We start from the raw sequence: 16,946 nt of genomic DNA, 5'->3' as shown, positions 1-16,946 counted from the left end.
CCCGAAATGAGAGAAATTGGCAAACTTGCTCCCGATGCCGTGTACCAGCACCAGAACCTCGTAACGCTTGGAAAGCTGCAGTAGGCAGTGCATTAAGGTGAGAGACTATCCTGGCGGTGTGCCAGACACTGTATTACGTGCTTTACATGTATTAGTCCATCTAATCCTCCTAATAACTCCATGAGGTAGGCACCATTATCTCCACTTTCGCAGGGAGTAAACGGGCACAGAGAGGTTAGTTAACTTGCCCAAGGTCTCACAGCTGGGAGGAGAAGCCAAGATTGAAACCCGGGAAGACTGGTCCTAAGGTGTGTGCTCTCCACAGCTAGTAACACTGCTGCTCAGAACAGTGCTGCGTGTGTGTGTGTGTGTGTGTGTGTGTGTGTGTGTGTGTGTAGTGATAACCAGCAAGCAGCCTCAAAAATCCTTTTGTAAAGAATTCATACAAAGTGTTCTTCCTTTGCAACTTTTCTGTGTTTTCTCCTTTCATAGGAATCCGAGACCTTGTTTTTTGAATTACTTTAAGCAATCAAAAGCATCTAGGGAAGAATCATCGAAATAATAAGAGATGCCTCACAGCGGGGGGGGCCTGACAACATACAACTGCAGGGCTTCTGGAGGAAGGCTGCCTGCAGGAGCGCAGTGCTTAGAATCTTTTTCGTACATAGTGGACACTTAGAAAGTGCAGCAGTCACTTGTGTCACGGGTTTCAAACTGTGTGTAGTAAGAATTTCACTTATCCATGTTGACGTTTTTTTCTCTTTAGGACACTAATTTTCTCTGCTTGCATTTTAAAATGTATAACCTATATTCCTCAGTTTCTCAAGCTAAAAATAAAGCAGGGTTTTCTTGTCCCAGCTGAGCCGGCTCTAAGGGAGAGTCTGAGGGGGCACTGGGTGGGTTCCCTTATTCCACCCAGATCTGTGTGAGGCCTCGGAGAAGACTCTCAGGGAGCTGTGCTGATAATAGCTGCCCCGTACCTAACCTCCAGCCCTGTCATAATGATTAATAGGATCTCACTTTAGTGCTTTAAGTTTTAGAAAAAGTAAACATGCCAATCATACCACACATGCATGTGCACGTCCAACTACAGAAAGGGGCAGGAACAGCACAAGTGGGGTTCGCCCTGAGCCCCCCACTTTACTGCAGACTCCCATTACCTGTGCTTCACCTGTCTGAGGATGCTTCTGATGGGCTACTGCAGGGTTGGGAGGGACAGGCTGGTAGTAGGTGTGTCTAGGTCACGGGATGCTAATTCCTTCAGCTAGTGGCAACCTGGCTGCCTGCAAGCCAGACCCCAACCAGCAGCCCAGGCGTCCTTGCTGCCCTGCAATGCCCCGTTCTGGGACATGTACACAGCGGCAAGATACCCCTGGAGCACTGGCCATCAAGCAGTGATGCTACTCAGTCATCCTAAATGGAAAGAATGATGGACTTGGGACCTGGATCTGACTCTTCTTACTTCCCATGGACCAACTGTGGGATGTGGTCAAGTTGTTTACCTGTGTAGCATCTCGATGACCTCATCTCCATACCTGAATTACGGAGATTTGTAGCCCACTGTCCTCCGCCCTTCGGTTTGTTGTTAGGATCAGATGAGAAATTGTGTGCAAGCATCTTATAAAAGTGCTACTCAAATGTAAGGGATTGTTAGGTTGAAAAATGAAATTCAACGGACTAAATCTTAAAGATTTTATTTGGCTTTATTCAGTGATTCATGAATTGGGCAGCATCCAATCTAGCAGCTAGAAAGAAGCTCCGAGGAGCTGTACAAAATGAAAGACTTTTATAGGCAGGAACAAAGAGGCAAAAAGCAGGTTGGTTATTGCAAGGTCGGTTTCCTTTAGGGAATGTCAGGGGTCTGTAAGGCAGATGACCTAACCAGCGCCTATCAGGCGATTTCCTATTGCCTGGTTTAAGATTCCATTTCTGGGAGAGCCGAACCTGTAATTCAGTCTCGTCTCGGTTTGGTGACATGGGGCTTAGCATAAGTGATTCCATTTGGGGCCTGTTGCCTTGTTTTTTTTTTTGTTTTTTGCGGTACGCGGGCCTCTCACTGTTGTGGCCTCTCCCGTTGCGGAGCACAGGCTCTGGACGCGCAGGCTCAGCGGCCATGGCTCACGGGCCCAGCCGCTCCGCGGCATGTGGGATCTTCCCGGACCGGGCACGAACCCGTGTCCCCTGCATCGGCAGACGGACTCTCAACCACTGCGCCACCAGGGAAGCCCTGTTGCCTTGTTTTTAATAGTTATTATCAAATACTTCCCAGGAGCAGGTGTTTTTGCCTTGGACCCCAGCTATACCTTCACTTAGCATCACAGATACTTAGAGTAAGAGAGAAGGCTGTGAGGAGACCCCAGGAGTCATCTAATTCTACCAGTGAAATGGAATTTCACTGGACCTCTCCATTTAGGGTCCTCCCTCTTCCCACTGCTCCACCCTCTTCTTTGGGGGAAAGTCTGCTCTTAGGCTGTTTCATGGGGAGAGAAAATGCTCCCTCCTGAGAACTGCAGTGAGCAGTGTTTAGGGCTAGTTTCCACCTCTGTGCCTGGTGGCTGTTCATACTGAGGGCTCCCGCAAATGCTCCCCACTCAATGCCCTGACGCTAGTCATGAATCAAGTCTATTCAGATTCCCAATAATTACAGCTAGTGCTGAGAGCCTACAGCCCAGCAGCATCTTTGTAGGAGCTTAACAAGTCCCCCAAGGTGAGCTCAGGGATGCTCAAGGAGTCATTTAGCCAAGCCGGAACACAAAAGCACACTCAGCATCTGGAAACAAGCTGTCTGCTCCCTCTACTAGAAAGTGCCTGGGATCCGAAAGCTCCCCTCCTGCCACCACATGCACTAGAGGCAGGAACTGACTGCAGAGTGCAGGCCAGGTCTGCTCTCTGTGTGTGGCCTGCCGCTTATAAACAGGAGAGGGCTGTGGCCAAGGCCTCTGCTTTATACCCACCTCCTTGCAGACCTTACACCCAGGAGAAAACCAAAATCCCCAGAGTTCAAGTAACTTGTCCGAGGTCACGTGGTTTGTTTGGGCTCTAGAGCTCCGATTCCTTTCTATTTCAGTCCTCTGCATGCCAATGCAGGGGACACGGGTTCGAGCCCTGGTCCGCGAAGATCCCACATGCCGTGGAGCAACTAACCCCGTGAGCCACAACTACTGAGGCTGTGTGCCACGACTACTGAAGCCCACTTGCCTACAGCCCATGCTCCTCAACGAGAGCAGCCACTGCAACGAGAAGCCTGCGCACCGCAATGAAAGAGCAGCCCCTGCTCGTCACAACTAGAGAAAGCCCGTGCGCAGCAACAAAGACCCAATGCAGCCAAAAATAAATAAATTTATGTAAAAAAAAAAAGTTTCTGCCATTCCCAGTTGTCCCTGTGAGCTGTTGTAAATGAAGTGCCTTTTTAAAAAATTGAAGTATAGCTGATTTCCAGTGTAGTGCCCATCTCTGCTTACAGCAAAGTGACTCAGTTATACACATATAGACATTCTTTTTTTATATTCCTTTCCATTATGGTTTATCACAGGATACTGAATATAGTTGCCCCGTGCTATACATTAGGACCTTGTTGTTAGTGCCTTTTAAAGTGGATTACACTTCACTATATTGGGCCAAAAAGTTGGGCTGTTCTTGGAAGAAATACAGATCCACCACTAATAGAGTGGAAGAGAAGCCTATGAAGGACGTTGGGACACATTTGGCTCTACCCAGAGAGGTTACATGACTCCCCTCACCTCACACTTGGAGAGCCCGAGCCCAAAGCCCCTCACTCTACTCAGGGTTCACTCTGCTGCACCAACCACTGGCCCGCAAAGACGAAGCTAGTCACAACCACTCTGATGGCAGCGGACGCCTCTCTGACATGAGGTCAAGCCTGGCTTGAGGTCAGTTGTGTGGAAATGTTTTGCCACAGTCATTTGTTGTGTTTGTACTATGTACGAGGACCCTGGTGATCAAGAGTGGACTTCAGCAGTGCTTCCCTGGTAGCGCAGTGGTTGAGGGTCTGTCTGCCAATGCAGAGGACACAGGTTCGTGCCCCGGTCCGGGAAGATCCCACATGCCGCGGAGAGGCTGGGCCCGTGAGCCATGGCCGCTGAGCCTGCGTGTCCGGAGCCTGTGCTCCGCAACGGGAGAGGCCACAACAGTGAGAGGCCCGTGTACCGCAAAAAAAAAAAAAAAAGAAAGAAAAAAAGAGTGAACTTCAGCAGCTTCTGGACCAGAGTTCCAGTAGCTCCCACTCTTCCCTGGGTTACCTGAGTGCCTCGCACGAGTTACCTAACCTGTGTGAAGCACTTGGCACCATGCCTGGCTCACGGTGATAGCCTGTCCTGCATGTGCATCATGGAATCTCTTCACCAGCGATGGATGAGGTGCTGCTCTTATTCTCCCCAGAGGCAGATGTGGTGAGGTGTGGACAGGTGAAGTGAGTTGTCCAACATCACAGAGCTAGGAAGTGGTGGAGCTGCTCCAGAGCCATGTTCTTTTTGGGTTTTTCTTCATTTTTATTTTCATTTTTTTTGGCCACGCTGTGAGGCATTTGGGATCTTAGTTACCCGACCAGGGATCGAACCTGTGTCCCCTGCGTTGGGAGCATGGAGTCTTAACCACTCGACTGCCAGGGAAGTCCACAGAGCCCACGATCTTAACCAGGAAGCTAAACTCTCCCAGGGTCACAAGGCTGCTGAGGAGCACAGAGAGACTGAGCTGAGATCCTGCTTTACTCCTAGACCAGAGCTTATTCCCAGGCCTAAGCAATGTACAGGAGCAGCTGACATCTCCATGTGTTGCACTCAGAGCCTGCTGCAAAAATGTGAGCATTCATCAAGATTCCCACAAAGATTTGAGCACCTGCTTTGTACTCAGCTTTGATTTTTGAGCTGGGGAGAGGTGGTAAACAAGATAAAGTCTTCATTTTCTTAGACGCAGATTATAAACCAGTGACCAACACTTTCTAAAATGATTCAGTACATTTAAGTGCTATGAAGAAAACAGAACAGGCTGCTGTGATACTACATGGCTTGGGTGGTCAGGGAAGGCCTCTGTGAATGATTGAAGGAGGCAGGCTTGCAAAGATCTGGAGAGAGTTCCAAGCAGAAGGAACAGTAAGTGCAAAAGTCCTGAGGCAGATTTTGCTTGGTGTGTTCACGATACTAGAACTCTGATTTTACACACAGAATTTTCTCCACACGGGTATTTCAGTTCCTCATTGACTTAGCAAATTAAAAAGATGATAAATATGTTTGTGTTGCCTTCGAAAGTAAGAGTAAATTTGGAATAACCAAGAGCTTCTTCCTGGATTTACAAATATAGCAACAAAGGCCTTTGGGCATTTTTGTAGCCAACAACTTTGTAAGCAGACCCATGCATTTGTAGTCCATGCTTCTGTGCTCTGAAAACAAGCAAAAGAGGGCAAGCCCATCCCTGGCTGATGTGTTTGAGACAGCCAAGCAAATTCACACTGATCCACAGTCCTCGTGAGGGTAAAAGATAATACTGAGGGATAAATACGGAAAAGCTGATTTGCTGCCCATCCTCAGGGTCAAGCACAGGGCTGAGGGGGCCAGCTGCATCTTTTTATACTCTTCTTCTCAGGGAAATGGTACTGCTACAGCATGGCACCTTGGGAATTTTTCCTGCTTGCCTTGGGAGAGGTTTGCTCAACTCACTTTGGGAAGGTTATTTCAACGTTCTGCTGCATCAGGACTTTGTGAGCGGTGAACACCAAAACCCCAAAGACACACATGCATCCTTGGCTGCCCTTGGTAAGCACGGAGAGAATCTCACCAGTCAAAAAGGGAATATCCTGGATTTTGCCTGATAATTCTTGGGTTGACATTTTTGGGCATCCCTGAAACAACCACTCTTGCTGCAGCTGCTGCCTGGGCTGTTCTTGCTTCAGACTCAGTACTTGCCAAGATCTGCCTAGGAAGAAGTGTTTCCCACTGTGGGCCTCACACAGTGAAATGGCATCAGACCGAAGTCCTCTGTTTCAGGGTCTAATTAGCCTGTAGCTTTAGGAAGTGGAACAAAACATCTACATTTTTGTAGGATGTCACTTGAAAGTGTTAGCTGAATAGCCTCAGCTGTTCAAATAGTAGAGCTAGATACGGTGGGGTATGTGGAGGGGGATGGGCCGGGCTGAGGGGCGTGGGTACTGGAGGGAGGTATCCGTAGTCCTGGCAAGAACGGTCCAGGCTCCTTTGAGATTTAAAGGGCTAACACAGAGGTAGCTGCGCATTTTATTTTCTTCTTGAAAGAAGCCTGTTTTGTTTGCTAAGTGCTCCTTGTGTGAAGCTGCGCTGTGGAGAGAGAAACATTTCTTTCCCTTGGTTCAGGTGGGGTGAGGGCTTCACTTGGAAGGGAGGCTCCGTGGCAGGTGCGGGCTGGAAGGTGATTCCAAGTGAACCGATCCCTAGGCCTGTTACCTCGCCTGAGAAATGAGAAGTTTGGATGAGATCGGTTTCCTAGGCTCGCCTGTCAGTGAATTGCACCTGAAGTGCTTATTCCCAAACCACTCCGCTCTCCAGAATCGGAATTCTCGGGAGCAGTGATCTGCATGTTGGTCAGGCATCCGGTGATCTTCATTCTCAAGGATGTTTGGCCTGTGTGATCTCTCACAAGTCTGTCAGCTCTAAAACTGTTGGCTAAGTCTGGAAGGCAGTGATTCCTAACTAGTCTTGAGACCCAAGGCTTTTTGCAAATCTAAGGACAGCTGTGGATGCTCTCTTCAGGAAAAAAATGTCTGTAGGCAGAATGCGGAATCCAGTTTCAAGGTTTGTGATCCTTGATGAAGAATTCCTACTCTAAAGTCAACTCAAAAGAGAACCTAAGCACCTGGAATCGTGGATAGCACAAAGTAACTGCTCACTAAAGGTAGGTTATTCTTTTTATGTCTCCCACCTTTTTCCTATGATGTACTAGTATTATCTTCATTTTTTAGATGAGGAAACTGGGGCATAGAGAGATGAACATACCTTGTAAGTGGGGAATGGATTTTAACCTAAATGATCTGATTCCAGAACCAGTGAACTTAAAATTCTGGGTTACCTAATAAAGTGGGGTGTGTAAAGTGGGGATGGGGGAGGGTGGAACGGTCGGAAAAGGCCTTTCTGAGCTCTTCCAGTTCTGAACTAACTTGCCCCTGTCCCCATCATTTTCACCCTGAGGGTCTCGGTTCTTGGTTTCTACAGCCCACAAAGAAAGGGGCTGGCCTCCCCTCTTCAGTGGGGTCCGACTCCCACGCTCTGCGATCCACTTCCCCAGCGGGCCAGGCTGTGTGGAAACAGGCCGGGCCCTGGCTTCCCGCCGCCAGCCAAGGACTAACCGTCCCAGGTGTCTCCTGTTAAGCGGTCGCCGGGGCCTCCCTTCCACTCCGCGGAGAATTCCCGAAGAGTCCGAGGCACGGGCTGCTCGCGGCGGGCGGGGCCCACCTGTCTCGGCCCCGCCCCCTTCCCGGGCGTCCCAGGTGTCTCCTGTTAAGCGGTCGCCGAGGCCTCCCTTCCACCCCGCGGAGAATTCCCGAAGAGTCCAAGGCACGGGCTGCTCGCGGCAGGCGGGGCCCACCTGTCTCGGCCCCGCCCCCTTCCCGGGCGTCCCAGGTGGCTCGGGGCGGGGAGGGGCCACACCAACGCCAGCCAGCCACTAGTGAGCTACTAGCCGGGACCGGGGCCGGGAGCAGGGAGCCGGCCGGACGCGCGGACAGGCCCGGCGAGCGCGGCGGAGCTGGTGAGCCGGGCGGGCACAGCGGGCGGGGGGCGGCGGTCGGCGGGGGACGGCGGGCTCCGCGCCCGGGTCCTGCGGGGCCGAGCGGCTGCGGCGGGCAGTGCGGGGCTCCCCTGCCTGGCGCGTCGGGGGAGCGAGCGCGCCGGGGTCGCGGCACAGCGGAGGGGTCGGGGCCCCGTAGCTGCCTGGGGGCGAACAGCTGCGACCCTCTGCACCGGGCTGGAGCTGGGGGCGGGAGCGGGCGCGGGGACAGGGCTGGACCTCCGTGGGTCTCTGAGCGGCCTGGACGGCGCGGAGGCGCTCTGTCCGCGGCGCTGGTGGGGAGAGGGGAGGCTGGGGGCCCTACTGCTGCAGAGAGCGCGGAGCTGCGCGGGGGGCTCAGGCCAGGGGGGAGACCCGAGCGAGCTCCCGCCTCTCCCTCTGCGGCGCTTCCCAGGGGCCCGCTCAGGTGTCACTGCTCCTTCTTCCCGGCGCTTTACTTTTGTTGCTGGTGTTGAGTGTCCGACATACACCTGGGTTAGTTACCTGGGGCTTCCAAAAAACTGGGTATGCAAGGCTGCTGTGACTCCAGGGGCCTGCGCTTGTAAGGCTTCATCCAGGTCTGTGTGTCCTGGGGCGCTGTCGGGGGTTGGGGTGGAGGCGGAGGGTGCGCTGCATCTCCCAGGCCCTGGCCATCGGTGTGATAAAGTGAAAAATGTCTAGAATTTAAATTCTAGTTACTAGCTGTGTGACCTTGAGCAAGTTGCTTAACTTCGCTGATTCTCAGTTTGCTCAGAGGTAAAAAGGGTATTATAATCATTACAACGGCCTGAAGTTATACGATGTTCATAAAGCCCATAGCACGTTGCTTGATGAAAGTTCTCTCCATTTTTTCCCTATGTGTTAATGTAACACTTCATGCCTTCCAGAGGTCCCCACTCCTTTCTGAACAGAGGGAGATCCAGGAGGCTCAGAGTACCCTCCTTTAGGAGGGAAGGTGGTGGTGTGTGGTTTGGGGGGTGGTATTTTGTCCATTCTAACTTGTTCATGGCCTGGCCTCCTCCAGGCAGTTTTACTTCCTGACACCATTCTAGAAGCCCGGTTTGAGAGGTGACAGTGCACAGGTCCTGAATATAGAAGGGATGTTATCGGCTTGCTTTCATCATTACTGACTGTATTTGTCAGAATTCTTTTCTTTGGGTTGGGTTTGGTCACTTGAAAATTGCTTTATGCAGTATAGAAATTGATTGGGTCACATAAATGAAAAGGCTGAGGGTTTAGCTTTAGGCATAGCTTGATCCAGGGGCTCACATAGGGTTGCCGGGCTTGTTCTCTCTTTTTCCCTCTGTGTTGACTGTTCTTAGTATGGAGTGATAAAAAGCACTGGCATCTCAGGCTTATCTGTTCCTTTAGAGAGAGGGGGGATAGGAGGGATCTCTCTTCTTCCATCACCTCTATCCTTATAGCAAACGTTATTGATACACTAGACCAAAGCAGGGCCAAGCCATCTCAGTGGACAGGGAGTGGGTTTCCACCATGGCAGTGGGTACTTTGCTCAGGTGCCACTGTGATAGTCAGTCCCACCCCAGGTGCTGGGGATTGGGCAGGGACAGTTCCCAATGAGAGGTCTGACTTCTGGGCAGATAAAATAGGACCTGTTCATTGCATTATCTCTGCCTTTGCTCACCACCGCCTAAAGGAAGTCTTTAGTAGAGTGTAGACTGCCTGGGTGCCATGTTCCATCTGTTAATTGTCAAGTCTTATCCCAGGCAAGGAAGGCATCCTGCATGTTCCTCTTTTGATTCCTTGTTTTGTTGTTTGTTTGTTGGTTGATTCATTCATTCAGCATTTAATAAATGCCCAGCATACACCAGGGCCTCTGCCAGGAGTGAACATGTTTGCTTTTGAGAAGCTCACGGTCTAGTTGGAGAGGCAGATGTGCAGAGAACAGAGTCTGGGACTGTGTAACCGTCTGGGGACAAGCAAAGACTTCCCAAGGAAACTGTACTTGAGCTCTAAATTGGAGATAGTAGGGGATAGTAGGAGGAAAAGTTGCAGGGACTTCCCAGGCCAAGCGGTGTGGTGTGGTAGGGTACTTTCTGTTGTAAGTAACACTAGTTAGGTTACTTTACTGTCTTGCTTAAGAAGTCTAGAGGTAGGTGGTTCAAAGTGGCCACAGTTCTGGGTTGGCTTCTTGAAGATTCTCTGGGTTTTCCCTGCCCTGCCACAGGGTGACTGGAGCTCCATCACGCCTTCACGTGATAACATGTAGAGCAAAAAGGGAGGGAGACGACTTGCTTCTCAGTGATTCTCTAGATAACAAAGGTCAGAATTTCTCAGAGGTTCCCTGTGTCACTGGCCAGAATGGTCATACGCCCGTGCTGAGCCAGTCACTGGCAAAGGAGGAGAGGGTGGCTGTGATTGTCGTGGCCCAGCCGTGTTCTAGAGCTGGGGGAGGGGTCACCTTCCCTGAGCACGTTGGTGCCCCTATCTGAAAATTGGAATTCTGTTAGCAAGGCAGAAAGCGAGACTGCCTTGCCTGTCGGGCGGTTAGGTAGCCGGTCACCCGTGTCTCCTGCAGGTGGTGACAGATGATGAAAGACATGGCCTTACAGGAAGCAGGAGAAGCTCAGGAAGTGTAGGGTGTGTCTGAGGGGAGGGAAGGAGCTGAGGTTGGAGGCGCAGTAGAGACAGGAAAACCCTGTGTTAGATGCCCTCTAATTATCACTAAGAAGCCTAAATCTCGGTCCCATTCCTCAAAGAGCTTACACTCAAAACCTGGGAAAGTTTTTCTGGGTCTGTCACACTCCCATAGTAACAGCAAGAGTGGCTCACTCTGTGGAGGTAATTAGGGTGGAGGAGTTTAGGGAGGGGCCGTGTGCAGTTTGAAGAAGCCTCACAGCTGGTTCTGCCGTGCCCCCCACTCCCCAGTGCCCCCTTCACCTTCTCCCCTGCCCCTTATTGAGAAGATTTGCTCTAAATCATGTCTTTGTTTCGGAGTCCTTACCTGTCTTCAAGCTAACAGGCTGGGACTTGGAGAAGATGCAGTTAGTGGTAGATCCTGGACTAGAAAACAGTTCTCCTGATGATAGTCTAGCGGGTGAATACTATATAATCGTGTTCAGTAGGGAACCAGCCTCCACTGTCTACTGCTTTTAAAGCGTTTAGCCTGTTTTCATTTGAAGTATGAAGTGAGAACTGCCTTTTGTTTCCATTTGATGTGGTGGACATGGGTGGGCATTTGGTGTTAGATTGGGCAACCAGGATACTACTTCTCATATTCCTCCATCCTCAGTGTCTAATTAGCACAGAAATTGGCAGAAAGATCTAGTCACTAATCCTGGAAGAAAGGAGGGAGAGGATGCCAACATATCTTGTTGTTTCCCTCAACAGCCCTGCCCAGGGCTGCCCAGGCAGAGCGTGAGGGAATGAGGTAGAGAATTGCCTTGGGCAGTCATTAATTCACAAATGTTTATTGAACACCTACTGGATGGCGGACACTGCCCTGGGGTTGAAAGGAATATATAAGAACGTTAAAATCTCTGTTCTCATGGAGCTTACAGTCTACTGGAAGGGGACCTATTTATGTTTTGTCTCCTATGTCAGGTGATGAGAAGTACTATAATGAAAAATAAGGCAGGTTAAGAGAAGCCTGCAGTAGTTGGAAACAGTCTGGGCATAGTGCTAGAAATCATCAAGGTTTAGTCTGTCTCTGGTTTCCAGCAGAGAAATATGGCCTAAGCAGGTATGGTACTGGCCAAAAAAGGCGTTCCCTTGGACGAAGAGGATCACATATTAAATAACTTGATTAAAGAATTTCTTTCATGTGGAATCTCTTGGTTTGTTTGTTCTACTGTCCCTCACATTGTTACCAAACGTGATTTACAATGACTTACAAAACATGGTACCAGGTGATGAGAAATAAATGAAGAAAAATGAGCAAAGGGAAAATAAGGGTCATTTCTTTCATCATTGTTTTTCAGAATTGTTTAGATTTGGTAGCAGGGGAAGAAGGAAGTATGGTGATTAAAAATGTGGTGATTCATGCTCAGGGTTCATTATTTAAAAGGTGACAGCGTAAAGTTTTGATGTCTCAGAAGTTTATAACTTATTTGGGTATGTGTGAAGAGCCAGTTTTATTTGATAGGAAAAAATAGTCTGAGTTCAAAGAAAACTACTAGTAGTATTTCTTTAGGTCAGCACAAAGTGCACCAAAGGTTCACAGAGATCAAAAGCCTGATTCCACAGTCAAAATAATATGGTATAAATAAAAAATTGGTGAGAAGGTGAGTTTGGACTCATAAGTGGCTGGGAAAAATACACAAATTTCAAATAAAAATTTACAGCATAGATGGGTTACACAAAGGTAATTTTGATTACCTATTTTTATTGGGTTGTTTTCTTATTGTTGAGTTTTGACAGCTCTTTACATAACCTGGATATATGTCCTGTGTCAGAAATATGATTTTCAAATCAGTTCTCAGTCTGTGCCTTATCTTTTTATTCCCATAGCAGTGTCTTTCTCAGGGCAAAAGTTTTTTAACTTTGGTAAACCAATTTATCAATCTACTTATGGATCAGAATTTTGTTGTTGTACCTAAGAATTCTTTGCCTAATTAAAAGTCTTGACATTTTTCTACATTTTCTTCGAGAAGTTTCATAGTTCTATGTTTTACACTTAGGTTTATGATTCATTTTGGGTTAATTCTTATGTAAGGTGTAAACTCTGAGTCAAGGATTTTTTTTTTTGGTATGTGGAATTCCAGTTGTTTCAGCACCATTTGTTGAGAAGACTATCCTTTCCCTGTTGATTTATCTTGACATTTTTGTTGAAAATCAATTGGCCATAATTGTAAGGGTTTATTTTTGGATTCTCAATTTTATTCCATTGATCTAGAGGCCTACTTTATGCCAACACTACACTCTCTTGATACTGTGACTTTATAATAAATTTTGAAAGCAAGTAGTATAAATCTCCCAATTTTATTCCTTTTCAAACTCGTTATGGCTCTCCTAGGTCCTTTGCCTTTTGATATAAGTTGTAGAGTCAGCTTGTCAGTATCTGTGAAAAATTCTGCTGGGATTTTGAATGGATTGCATTGAATCTATAGATTTGTTTAGGAAGAATTGACATCTTTACAATACTGAGTATTCCAATCCATGAACACAATATGGCTTATCTCTTTAATTCTGTTTTCATTTTTCTATCAGCATTTGTTTTCAGGGTATAGATCTTCTACATGTTTTGTTAGATTTATACTTAAGTATTTCATTATGGGGGTTGCTATTGTTGCTCGTATATAGAAATACAATTGATTTTTGTATATTGACATTGTATTCTGTTACCTTGCTAAAGTCAATTATTGTTCTAGGAGGTTTATTTATAGATTCTTCGGAATTTTCTACGTAGTCATGTCATCTGTGAATAAAGACAGCTTTATTTCTTCCTTTCCAATGGAATGCATTTTTATTTTTTTAACACCTTTATTGGAGTATAATTGCTTTACAATGGTGTGTTAGTTTCTGTTTTATAATAAAGTGAATCAGCTATACATATATCCCCATATCTCTTCCCTCTTGAGTCTCCCTCCCTCCCACCCTCCCTATCCCACCCCTCTAGGTGGTCTCAAAGCACTGAGCTGATCTCCCTGTGCTATGCAGCTGCTTCCCACTAGCTATCGATTTTATATTTAGTAGTGTATATATGTCCATGCCACTCTCTCACTTTGTCCCAGCTTACCCTTCCCCCACCCCCCGCCGTGTCCTCAAGTCCATTCTCTAGTAGGTTTGCATCTTTATTCCCGTCCTGTACCTAGGTTTTTCATAACCATTTTTTTTTAGATTCCATATATATGTGTTAGCATACAGTATTTGTATTTCTCTTTCTGATTTACTTCACTCTGTATGACAGACTCTAGATACATCCACCTTACTACAAATAACTCAGTTTCGTTTCTTTTTATGGCTGAGTAATATTCCATTGTATACATGTGCCACATCTTCTTTATTCATTCATCTGTTGATGGACCCTTAGGTTGCTTCCATGTCCTGGCTATTGTAAATAGAGCTGCAATGAACATTGTGGTACATGACTGTTTCTGAATTCTGGTTTTCTCAGGGTATATGCCCAGTAGTGGGACTGCTGGGTCGTATGGTAGTTCTGTTTGTAGTTTTTTAAGGAACCTCCATACTGTTCTCCATAGTGGCTGTATCAATTTACATTCCCACCAGCAGTGCAAGAGGGTTCCCTTTTAACCACACCCTCTCCAGCATTTATTGTTTGTAGACTTTTTGATGATGGCCATTCTGACTGGTGTGAGGTGATACCTCATTGTAGTTTTGATTTGCATTTCTCTAATGATTAGTGATGTTGAGCATCCTTTCATGTGTTTATCTATATATCTTCTTTGGCAATCTGTATATCTTCTTTGGAGAAATGTCTATTTAGGTCTTCTGCCCATTTTGGATTGGGTTGTTTGTTTTTTCGATATTGAGCTGCATGAGCTGCTTGTAAATTTTGGAGATTAATCCTTTGTTAGTTGCTTCACTTGCAAATATTTTCTCCCATTCTGAGGGTTGTCTTTTCGTCTTGTTTATGGTTTCCTTTGCTGTGCAAAAGCTTTTAAGTTTCATTAGGTCCCATTTGTTTATTTTTGTTTTTATTTCCATTTCTCTAGGATGTGGGTCAAAAAGGATCTTGCTGTGATTTATGTTACAGAGTGTTCTGCCTATGTTTTCCTCTAAGAGTTTTATAGTGTCTGGTCTTACATTTAGGGCTTTAATCCATTTTGAGTTTATGTTTGTGTATGGTGTTAGGGAGGGTTCTAATTTCATTCTTTTCGATGTAGCTGTCCAGTTTTCCCAGCACCACTTATTGAACAGGCTGTCTTTTCTCCATTGTATATTCTTGCCTCCTTTATCAAAAATAAGGTGACCATATGTGCGTGGGTTTATCTCTGGGCTTTCTATCCTGTTCCATTGATCTATATTTCTGTTTTTGTGCCAGTACCATACTGTCTTGATTACTGTAGCTTTGTAGTTCAGCTTTGTAGTCTGAAGTCCAGGAGCCTGATTCTTCCAGCTCCGTTTTTCTTTCTCAAGATTGCTTTGGCTATTTGGGGTCTTTTGTGTTTCCATACACATTGTGAAACTTTTTGTTCTAGTTCTGTGAAAAATGCCAGTGGTAGTTTGATAGGGATCACATTGAATCTGTAGATTGCTTTGGGTAGTGCAGTCATTTTCACAATGTTGATTCTTCCAATCCAAGAACATAGTATATCTCTCCATCTGTTTGTATCATCTTTAATTTCTTTCATCAGTGTCTTATAATTTTCTGCATATAGGTCATTTGTCTCCTCAGGTAGGTTTATTCCTAGGTATTTTATTCTTTTTGTTGCAATGGTAAATGGGAGTGTTTCCTTAATTTCTCTTTCAGATTTTTCATCATTAGCGTATAGGAATGCAAGAGATTTCTATGCATTAATTTTGTATCCTGCTACTTTACCAAATCCAGTGATTAGCTCTGGTAGTTTTATGGTAGCGTCTTTAGGATTGTCTGTGTATAATATCATGTCATCTGCAAACAGTGACAGGTTTACTACTTCTTTTCCAGTTTGGATTCCTTTAATTTCTTTTTCTTCACTGATTGCTGTGGCTAAAGGTTCCAAAACAATGTTGAATAATAGTGGTGAGAGTGGGCAACCTTGTCTTGTTCCTGATCTTAGAGGAAATGGTTTCAGTTTTTCACCATTGAGGAGGATGTTGGCTGTGGATTTGTCATATATGGCCTTTATTATGTTGAGAAAAGTTCCCTCTATGCCTACTTTCAGGAGGGTTTTTATCATAAATAGGTGTTGAATTTTGTCAGAAGCTTTTTCTGCATATTTTGAGATGATCGTATGATTTTTATTCTTTTATTTGTTAATATGATTTAACACATTGATTTGCGTATATTGAAGAATCCTTGAATCGCTGGGATAAATCCCACTTGATCATGGTGTATGAGCCTTTTAATGTGCTGTTGGATTCTGTTTGCTAGTATTTTGTTGTGGATTTTTGCATCTGTGTTCATCAGTGATACTGGCCTGTAGTTTTCTTTCTTTGTGACATCTTTGTCTGGTTTGGGTATCAGGGTGATGGTGGCCTTGTAGAATGAGTTTGAGAGTATTCCTCCGTCTGCTGTATTTTGGAAGTGTTTGAGAAGGCTAGGTGTTAGCTCTTCTCTAAATTTTTGATAGAATTCGCCTGTGAAGCCATCTGGTCCTGGGCTTTTGTTTGTTGGAAGATTTTTTTTTTTTTTTTTGCAGTACACGGGCCTCTCACTGCTGTGGCATCTCCCGTCACGGAGCACGGGCTCCGGACACGCAGGCTCATCAGCGCCATGGCTCACAGGCCCAGCCGCTCCACAGCATGCGGGATCCTCCTGGACTGGGGCACGAACCCGTGTCCCCAGCACCGGCAGGCAGACTCTCAACCAGTGGGCCATCAGGGAAACCCTTGTTGGAAGATTTTTAATCACAGTTTCAATTTCAGTGCTTGTGATTGGTCTGTTTATATTTTCTGTTTCTTCCTGGTTCCATCTTGGAAGGTTGTGCATTTCTAAGAATTTGGCCATTTCTTCCAGGATGTCCATTTTATTGGCATATAGTTGCTTGTAGTAATCTCTCATGACCTTTGTATTTCTGCAGTGTCAGTTGTTACTTTTCCTTTTTCATTTCTAATTCTATTGATTTGAGTCTTCTCCCTTTTTTTCTTGATGAGTCTGGCTAATCATTTATCAGTTTTGTTTATCTTCTCAATCAGCGCTTAGTTTTAGTGACCTTTGCTATCATTTCTTTCATTTCTTTTTCATTTATTTCTGATATGATCTTTATGATTTCTTTCCTTCTGCTAAATTTGGGTTTTTTTTGTTCTTCTTTCTCTAATTGCTTTAGGTGCAAGGTTAGGTTGCTTATTTGAAATGTTTTCTGTTTCTTAAGGTAGGATTGTATTGCTATAAACTTCCCTCTTAGAACTGCTTTTGCTGCATCCTGTAGGTTTTGGGTCATCGTGTTTCCATTGTCATTTGTTTCTAGGTATTTTTTGATTTCCTCTTTGATTTCTTCAGTGATCACTTCGTTATTAAGTAGTGTATTGTTTAGCCTCCATGTGTTTGTATTTTTTACAGATCTTTTCCTGTAATTGATATCTAGTCTCATAGCGTTGTGTTCGGAAAATATACTTTGTATTTCAATTTTCTT

Source organism: Tursiops truncatus, chromosome 7, assembly GCF_011762595.2.
Source record: "Tursiops truncatus isolate mTurTru1 chromosome 7, mTurTru1.mat.Y, whole genome shotgun sequence".
Taxonomy (NCBI): domain Eukaryota; kingdom Metazoa; phylum Chordata; class Mammalia; order Artiodactyla; family Delphinidae; genus Tursiops; species Tursiops truncatus.
The sequence above is the reverse complement of the archived record's forward strand: the minus strand, read 5'-3'. Positions refer to the sequence as shown.